Source organism: Poecile atricapillus, chromosome 2 (assembly GCF_030490865.1).
Source record: "Poecile atricapillus isolate bPoeAtr1 chromosome 2, bPoeAtr1.hap1, whole genome shotgun sequence".
In the NCBI taxonomy this organism is placed as follows: domain Eukaryota; kingdom Metazoa; phylum Chordata; class Aves; order Passeriformes; family Paridae; genus Poecile; species Poecile atricapillus.
In genome coordinates, this window is record NC_081250.1 from 28,513,366 (window position 1) to 28,522,841 (window position 9,476).

Below are 9,476 nucleotides of genomic sequence, written 5' to 3' on the forward strand. Positions count from 1 at the left end.
ACAGGACCTAAATTAACATTTTATCTTAGTGCTGATGTACAAGCAGCCTCCAGGACCTTTCTACACTTGAAAACACTCTTACACAAGTCATTCACACCTTCCTGAAGGAACTGCAAAGAGCAGCAGTCAAGGAGGCTGCTCAGGCACAAAACAACACTAATTCATATTCTGCTGTCCAGAACTGGCTGCAAAGGAAGTCAAAACAGGTGAGCAATGAGAAGTTTCTGAAAACATTTCAGCGATGGATTGAAAGACTGCAGTAGATTTGTTATGCTTCTAACTTTCCAGAAAAAACATAAATGAACTCTAGCAATGTTACATTTGGTACCTATCGCAGACAGAGGATAAATAAAGATTCTCCAATAGTCTTGGCAGACAAATTAAATGGCTGTGAACCCATAAGGAGAGGGAGAAAAATCCAGTGTGATAATAAAACTCTCAAGTGTGACCTTATAACACAGGGGGACAAATGAAGAATTCTCTTTCTTGCCTAGATTTTCAAACATGTTAAGTTCAGATTTTTTTTTCTTTAGTTGTCTAACTTGCACTCAGGTCTACAAAGAAATAGATAATATGCCTGTTAAGTGTCACAAAAAAAAAAAAAAAAAAAAAAAAGAAAAAAAAAAAAAAAAAAAAAGTATGTCCAGTACTAGAATTAAAGGAAAAAAAAATTTCATCCAAACCACAGAAATAGAAAAAAGGGGTTCTGTGTGAACTGAAACCACCTCAGAGGATGACTTCTGCTGTTACCCTACATTTATATTTACCAGGTTCATTATCTGTTAAAGCATGGCTTGGCACATGTATCTAGCTCTATGGTACCATGTGTAACATTTGGAAGTTTTAAAGAAAAGTTCCTCTGGTACAAGATATTACTCATTATGAATGTCTAGCAAACAAAAATCTACTTTGCTTTTCAACGAGACTAAAAAAAATTATATATAGAACTCAGCAAGACTCTTTAGGACAAGATAATGCTGCTGACATAACTGTTCTTTAGCATTTCCAATAATAAAATCCCACATAACTCTTAGGTTTCCCAAAGGAGTAAGAAGATACCTACTATCCAGTGAACAACTTGGCTCTAATTCCTACAGAATGCTTAAATATTCTCTTTAGCCTTCAGAGTTTTCTGTTGTCTTTTCCTTCAACCTATAAATTTATCCAGACATTCATTGTAGCCTTACCTAATATTCAACCATTATTGACCGTCTGCCTGAGGTTTTATTGATGAGCAGTATTTATTCACTGAAAACATAGTGATGAAGCAATAGTTACAAACCTCTGCAAGTTCTGTTCCTGCATCTAGAAGAGGGAAAATGTACTGGAAAAACCTCAATCTTTTGTGTTTCTGGAAAAAAACCTCAATCTTTATATTCAGTTCCACAGCAGTAATAAGGAAAAAAATAGCTTTGAAACAATTTTTCTTATTTTCAAAGTTAAGTATCTTGTCATCATTCATATAGGTTAAAGAGTAACTTCAAGATTATGAGTCCTGAGCTTGTCAATTGGAACTGCACACCTAATTTGCACAGCTTCTTTTCCCTAATGTGGAGAGAATGAAAGAATTACTGCTTTACGCAGATCTGTCCACACATAGTTAAGTATAAATTGTTTATAGATATTAAATAAAAATTTCCACTGTGTTTATGTAATATATCTATTGAATGGAGTAGTGCTGTGAAAAATGTAAAGCACCAGCAGAAACAAGACAACATGTTTAACTAGGTAAGAAAGACAATAAAGTAACTGAGCAGCAAACACAAGAAGTTATTTCCACTTGGTAATGCTTGTTAGGTCAGTTGTCTTTTTCTAAGCAGAGGGCATTTGACCCTTCCAGTGAATAGAATGCGCTAAATTGCTTCCTGTTTCAGAATCTGTGAAACCACAGGGTGAACATCCTCAGGAAACCCAGGTAGGTTGACTATAGCCAAAGTGGCTGCTTCAGGAGCTGCTTGTGCTAGCGGAAACTTGATTTGCAACAGGGTAAAGGTTGAAAGCTCAAAGATCATGAAATACAGACAAAATAACAGTACAGGCAATAAAACTCATATGAACAAAAAGGTACCCGAGTTTCTCTTCTGTACACAGTGAAGAAAGGAAGTTCAAGAAGAAAATATTTATCTTTGAACAGAAAAAAAAACATTAAATAAAAAAGCAATCATGCTAGCTTGTTGCTAAATTTCTAACTTGACAAAATAAACCTTACACAAGTAGTGCACATACAAATGGTAAGGTTTACAAGATAAAGCAGAAAAAACCCCATAGATCTTTGTGAAACAGAAGTTTCATAAAGGAGGTGTTTCTGGGGTATGAACAATTTCTATTTCTATTTTGAGGTATCAAATGCTGATCGTTAGGTAATAATAATCAAAACATATGTGGAATTCATGAAATTGGAGTTGAAGTATGTCTCTGTTGATGGCAAGTTAAAAGTTTGGGTTTAAGCAACGTCTTCTAATTGCTACTAGGTAAACTCTGTTAGCCTCCAGTCCTGTACAGGCATCTCACTGCTGAATAATGCTCAACCTCACAAAAATATTGACAACATAAAAAAGTGCTTTGTGTAGACAAACACACATAGTTCCTGTATTCTTTTTTGAGGTAGGTATTCTTTTTCAAGTCTAAACTTCCTATAGAACTTATTTAAATGTTTAGATGCATAGACATTTGAAATGTTAGGTGAAACCAATACTTCAAAAATGGAATATTTACACAGAGGTATTTAGTTTAGTTTTAGGTCAACAATTTCATCAACAGTTGTACATATCACATAAAATAAGTACCAAATTTCTCTCTACTCACTTATTTTAGAGCATTTTTTTTAGCTTATTATACAGAGGCTAGATCTGAGACAGTGCCAGCCACTGAGGACAAGTACTTACAATAATATCAAGGAACAAATAAAAGATATTTTTTAATTCTATTCTTCGTCTAGTAAGATAGCATAATTTTATTTTATCCATGGATTTTGTGGGGTTTTTAATTTTTATCACATTTTAATGTCTTCTCTGGCACTAATAACATGGTGTTTGACATTAGTAGTCAGCTATGAGTGGTAGGTTTGTACCCAAGAACAACAGCTTGAACCGTAGTACCAATAACTATTGTGCCTGCTCTGGGAATGAAATTTGCCAAATGTTGTCAAAACCTTTAGGGCAGACTCTGTTATATACATGAAGTTTCTGGGTCCATTGTTTTCTTGCACTGTAGGAATAGAAGTGACATTTGTGTGGCACTTTTATAATCAGAACAACTTATTTTTAAAAAATAGTTTTGTTATGTAAATAATTTTGTTGACAATATCACAGTTCTGCTAGAAATCTGCCTGGAACTTTCATTGGCATCTATCTAGTTAAATACATTGTATGAGAAACCTCAGGAAAACATTTTCCTTTTCAAAAAGAAATTTCTCTTTCCCTGCGTTGCTAGCAACACAAGCTCTTCTCCAAATATCTCCACAGACAAACAACGCAAGAGAGATTCTGCTTTAAGGAACAGTTTCCTCGGCTGCTCTGTGTATTATATTTAACCAACTCTTGCAACAGATGCACTGATGTAAGAAGTGGAACTGAACTGTGTGAAAAGGGTACTTACTGTGCTGAGACACACACAGACTTGTGTCTGTATGTCCAGGCAACTTGCACCCTCAACCACACCAGTGCTGTTGTACTTTCCTTAACATGGGGTGACCCACTGCAGCAGGTATTAAAGTCCCCTGGGCTCTCCAAGAGCATGCTCTCACCCTGTCTAAGGAGACCAGCAAAAGATAAAATCACATCATAAACTTCTGCTCTCAGAAATATTTGTTGTGCTGGTAGAAGTTCTGAAGTAAAGCAGACCACAAAAGATCTTAGTACTGTGTGACATAAGCACAAGGAGTATGTGAGTTGCATCTGTGCAGTCCACCAATTCAATTGTAGAGGTGAACTTAATGCATGGAAGAAAATATTAAGTCTGCACATTGTGAAAATACCTTATTTATGCTTGTTTCAGAACAAGGAACCAACTAGATCCAACTCATCCCTAGGTAAAAATGTTTATCTTTCCAGTGGCTACATGGAAATGCTTAACTCCGTGTATTTGGGATAATTAAGATTTGACCACATTAAATAGAAAAGCTATAGTTTGGGAGATTTTTCTTCCTTCTGATCTACAAAATAGGAGCTACAGTCTTAGAAAGGTTATTGTTCTCAGAAGGATGACAAATCTCACCCTAAATTTAGAGAATCTATATTTAAAGCCTGAAACCTAAGGAATCTGATGTTTTCAGTAAGAAGTTAATTTCTACATAGCATTTTGCACACAAATGCTATGTACTTGACTCAAACTAAAATAGATGTCACAGAGTCAGACAGGAACCCAAAGTCCTCCTTGCTTATCATTGTCATTAAGAAAGGGAAGTAAAAATTTAACTTGACTCATTATTCCATTGATGTAGAAAGCAGGAAGGAAGACAGTTGATGCCACTGAAAAGTGATAAAAACAGTAAAGTAGTCCATCACTCTCTACCAATTAAATGAATTGGTACATTTGGGGTAAATAAATATGTGTGATAGACCTGCTGAGTTGTAAAACAGCATTCATACATAGTACAAAGCTGCTTTAGAAGTTTAAGTACCCAGTGTGTTCTTATAAAAGCTCTAAAAAAAGGATAAATTTTAATATAGCAGAATCTACTAAAAAATGCTGAGAAGAGGTATCAGAAATTATCATTCAGATGTGTAAATTTCTGTATGGTTTAATTCAAAGTTGACATATAACTCCATAAATTCCATATGCTTTTTTTAACCAAGGGGATATGCCCTCAAACTGAAAGCTAAATGATGATCATAAGGCTTTTATTTCCTATTTGTAGACAAATCATTTAGTTGGGTACCACAATGTAACGCATAATTAAGAAATTTGAGAGGTTTAGTTGGATTGCAAAGCAAATTAACAATGATAAGGGTTTTAAAACAAGATTAATTGGTATTTCATTCTAATTTCACTTAAAGGTAAAATACTTAAATTCTGTTATCACTGTTGTCATCAACTTATTATCCATCATTAAGTCCAGGTTAAAGCTGCTGGCTGCCTTCTGTTACAATTTCTTACTGTTTTCTTTTCTGAGACAATAGGTTGCTCTATTAATACCTTGCATATATTAGAGTGCAATAAACTAATATAGACATTTCTCTCTTTCTCTAATAAAACCCAGAAAAAAAATTAAAAGTTAAAATAACTAAAAAAACCCAATCCCACAAAGCACCTAGTCTGTCAGCAATACAGTATTTGGATTAAAAACAGTTTCTTGAATGCAAAAAAATGTCAAGGTGGAAACTGTCTATTGGAATTAGCACACCAGGGAATTTTTAAAGAACCAATAATCAATGATCGTTTCCTGAGTTGCTGAATGAATTTAAACCAGATGAACTTAGATCAGTAGGCTGTTAGGAAAATAAACCCTAAAATCTGAATTCCTTTTCACAGGTAAGACTGTTATAAATATGAGTCAACTACTGTAGTTTGCCTCAGTAATCGCAGCCATTGTTTCTATATGTGATGCCCACAAGCAAGATATCAAGGGAAAACCTTAAAAATACCCCAAAAATTAAGTCTTACAGGATCTGGAAAGAAACGAGAATTTCTGCTACTGCCTATGAGTATCTGCTTTATGGATTATCAGAAACCTTTGCTTTCACAGGTTGGTCTAGTTTGTTGCTTTTCACAAGCCCTAAATGCATATACAGAAGATGATAGAAAACAAATGCTATTACAAATTATGACGTCATGAGAGCAAAAAAATGCCAGTTACAGGCAGATAAGAAAAAAAAACAACCCCCCTCAACAGCAAAACAAAAACTCCCAAACTAACCAACCAAAAAAAAGCCCTAAACACCCCACAGTAAACCAACCAAAAAACCAAAACAACAAAAAAATGCCCAAAAAACCCAAACAGAAACCAAACCAAACACCTAACCAGAAAGAAAAAAAGAGCACAAAATGTTCTCTCTTCTTTTTTGTAATGTTCTCATTTTTCTACATCTAGAAAAAGAACAAATCAAGATTGAAAGTACACTGTGTTCTAAATTAAGACAGAGATGAGTGAAAATATGTTTTTATTGTATGTTAAATGTGTTAAAGAAAAAATCTGAGAAAGAATGGAGGTCAGATTAGGAAACCAAAAATTCAATAATAGATGTTAGATTGGATTGAGTAAAAAATATTTGAAGAACTTATGATGTACTAAAAACCCAACCAAGCAACAGAGAAATCTAATGCAAATTTATTTTCTGCTCACAATGTCACGTAATTTGAACAGATAAGCCAATTCTGCTGGAATGCCAGAAAATAGGTTAGTAAACACTACCTGTTTGAGCATATCTGTGTCTTATCACAGCCACACTGCTGCTCCCACCAGCATTGGAGCCTGTCCTCTCCCTGAGCCCAGGGTGTGACCAGTCAAACTACTAATTATTCACTGAGAGAAAAGCTGCCTTTATGATTCTTATGCCTCACAAAAAACCCTCACACATACTGCACACTACCCTCCCAAACTAAATGAGTACACGTGTATCTCAAGGAATAAACAGTAAAGAGAAAGTTTGCTACTGAAGTACTCCTATTTTTGCTCCAGAGCTGACAGAAGCTCAGGGCAAACCCCAAGTTATTTGTTTTCACAGGTGCTTTTCCTATCCTTCCCAGATTCTTATTGGCTAGTAACAAATGCAAGGGAGGACACTACCACTGACTATTTATTCCAGAGAGGGAAATCATCACTGCCTTTTTAGGTTATCCAGGGAAATAGTAGTCCCCTCTCTCAGCACCATTCAATTTGTAACTCCAATGACAAAAAGATGTGAAAGGGACAAATGAATTAAAGAAAAGACTCTCACTTCACATCTCACTGCCTTGAGTAGTGGGACAAGTACATCAGAGAGAAATCTGCTTGTACAAAGGGGTGATGTAATGTTTTCCTTCCTCATTGACTGAGGGAGTTGGAAGAAAAATGATGGGTTGCAGCTTGTGTAATTCGCTATGACTCTAGATGCTGGTCAAAATGCAACTTGTATCAAGAAAAGAAATTTAAAAAAAAAAAAAAGCAAACAACAACCCAAACCTGCTTATACTGAAGAGAATCAAATCCCACAATCTATTCTATGCCAGAAGTCCATCAATTCTCTTGGAGCACTGCTCCTTTTTAGGATGTTTGTCTGTGTAGCACGCAGTATACAGCAGTGTACAGTGGACAGCTGCTTGAGTGAAAAAAAAAGCTCTCACCCAGTGACCAAAGAAAACTGCTAAAATTCAAAGCAGAAACAATACTGAGTCATATAATAAACAAACAAATCAATAAATTTCTTGAAAATTTGATTGAGAAAGGGAGTAATCTGCAGCTCATTCTGGAATAAAATGGATGGAAGAAGTAGCAGACAATTCTAAGGATGTTTTTATTTAGTGTAAAGTTCAATTAAAAAATTAGAGAACATAGATACCCTCAACCGCTTCTAAAATTATACTAATTTTATTTTATAAGACTGTTACATTTTAAGAGATACATATGGGTCAAATACCACCCAGAAATCTCCAGGAAGTTTTTTTTCCTCATTGAAAAATAGACATTTATTCACTGTCCAATTTTTCAAGATTTATATTCTCAAATCACTGCAACTCCTTTGAATCTGTAAGGCTTCATATATTAATCAGCAAGATTAAATAATACTTTAAAGAAACACAAAACATAACTTATTTTTCTGGTCCCATAATCAACTAATATAGCTTTGTATGAAGAAGAGAGAGACATCTTTGATGAAAAAAATAAAAATAGTTAAATACTACCACCAATCAATTGGGGGTGAGAGATGAAGCGAACGTTTTATATAGGAACAAAATTACTGAGGTACAATTATTTCAGAACGATATTCTTAGCCTGAGGAGTGAAGATTCCAGCACCTGGAACTCATTTGCAGTGATTAAATATCTGTATTGTTACACAAAAGTGAAATCCAATTCCATGAACTTATGAAAAATTTTCAAAAAGCCTTATATTTATTTTTCGAAAGACAAGGAAGCAGAGTTCTCAGAGACTGAAAGTGATGAAAGTATGAAAGGTAATCTCTAAGTTTTATTGCCAGATGTTTCTGAATTAAAGGGTTCCAGACAGTATGCCAGACAAGCAGCTATAGAAATGAGACCAAGAAGAGTTGAGTAGTTTGTTGCTATCCTTACAAAATCTAAGCCTGAATTTTTTCTCTGATTTTTGCCTTATTGCTCTGGTAAATCACTTGTTTAATTTTTTAATGATGTGAGCTTTCAAATTAGTCAGCAATTTCCCCTGATGTCTCTTGTGCACCTTCTGTGGGGCTTTTATTCTAGTTTTCTCACCATTTTTTCCTTCAGGTTTCAGAAAACTAAATCACCCCTCTGTCATATACTCCAAAATTTGCCTAAATTTCTGATTGAATCAACATGCATTCCAATTAAAAATAGTCTAATGATAAACTTACATTCAGAATTCTGCAGTTGTTTGTTAACATATAATCATCCAAGGTCCCAGCTTCATTTGACTGATGTTAGTTGAATGGAACCCACCTTTCTATCTGTGTCTGTGAACCCCATTTGATCTGCTTTAATGAAAAATAGTTCCTTTGCTCAGTGGGATAATGCATGTTCCTATTCATCCTGAGTAAATAAACCATGCAGATGAAAGTGAGAAGGATTTAAAAAAGGGATTTTTAAATTTTGGTTGAAATGTAAGGAAATTTCTTTCCAATCAATGTGCTCAGGATCTGCAAAACTGGAAATAAAATTAACTCGAGCAACAACTCACCAGTCCACAAATCCTAGACATTGAAAACTTTTTCAAGGCATTGTTAAAGGGGCATCATTTAATGATGATGAAATTCATGAGACTCACTTGAGTGGACCTAATTTTGCATGGATGGTAACTACTCTCATACATATGAGCAGGGAAATAAAAATAGCTAATTGAGCTATTTCCTCCACAGAAGGGGAAGAAAGAATTATTACTATTTTGTCTTTAGTAGTTGAGTACCTTCTGATCACTTACAAAAATATGGGTCATGAATTTTTTTTTAAAAAAAAAGAACCCCATTACAGAAAAACCCTAAAGACATTTTCTATTGTCACAATGGTGACCAATCCATTGTCTTTCAAGAAATCATTCACGTACATGTCATCTGTTTAAATCATCTACCAAGCTACTGTCTCTTTTGCTAGAAACCAGATTGCACTAATTTTAGTGAGTTGAGGAAATATTTAGCATTTTATTTGAAGTATTTAAGAGAAAAGACAATTCCCAAAGAGCCGAGTTGGCTCAAAAAGAACCAAAATTTTCCACTTCAGTGCTGGCAAGTGACAAGAATACAATCATATAAGGACTTTCCTTTTATGAGTCCAAGAATCCTGAGTTCCAATATATGGAATATATGGTTCCAATATATATATACACATATGTTATATACACCACATAT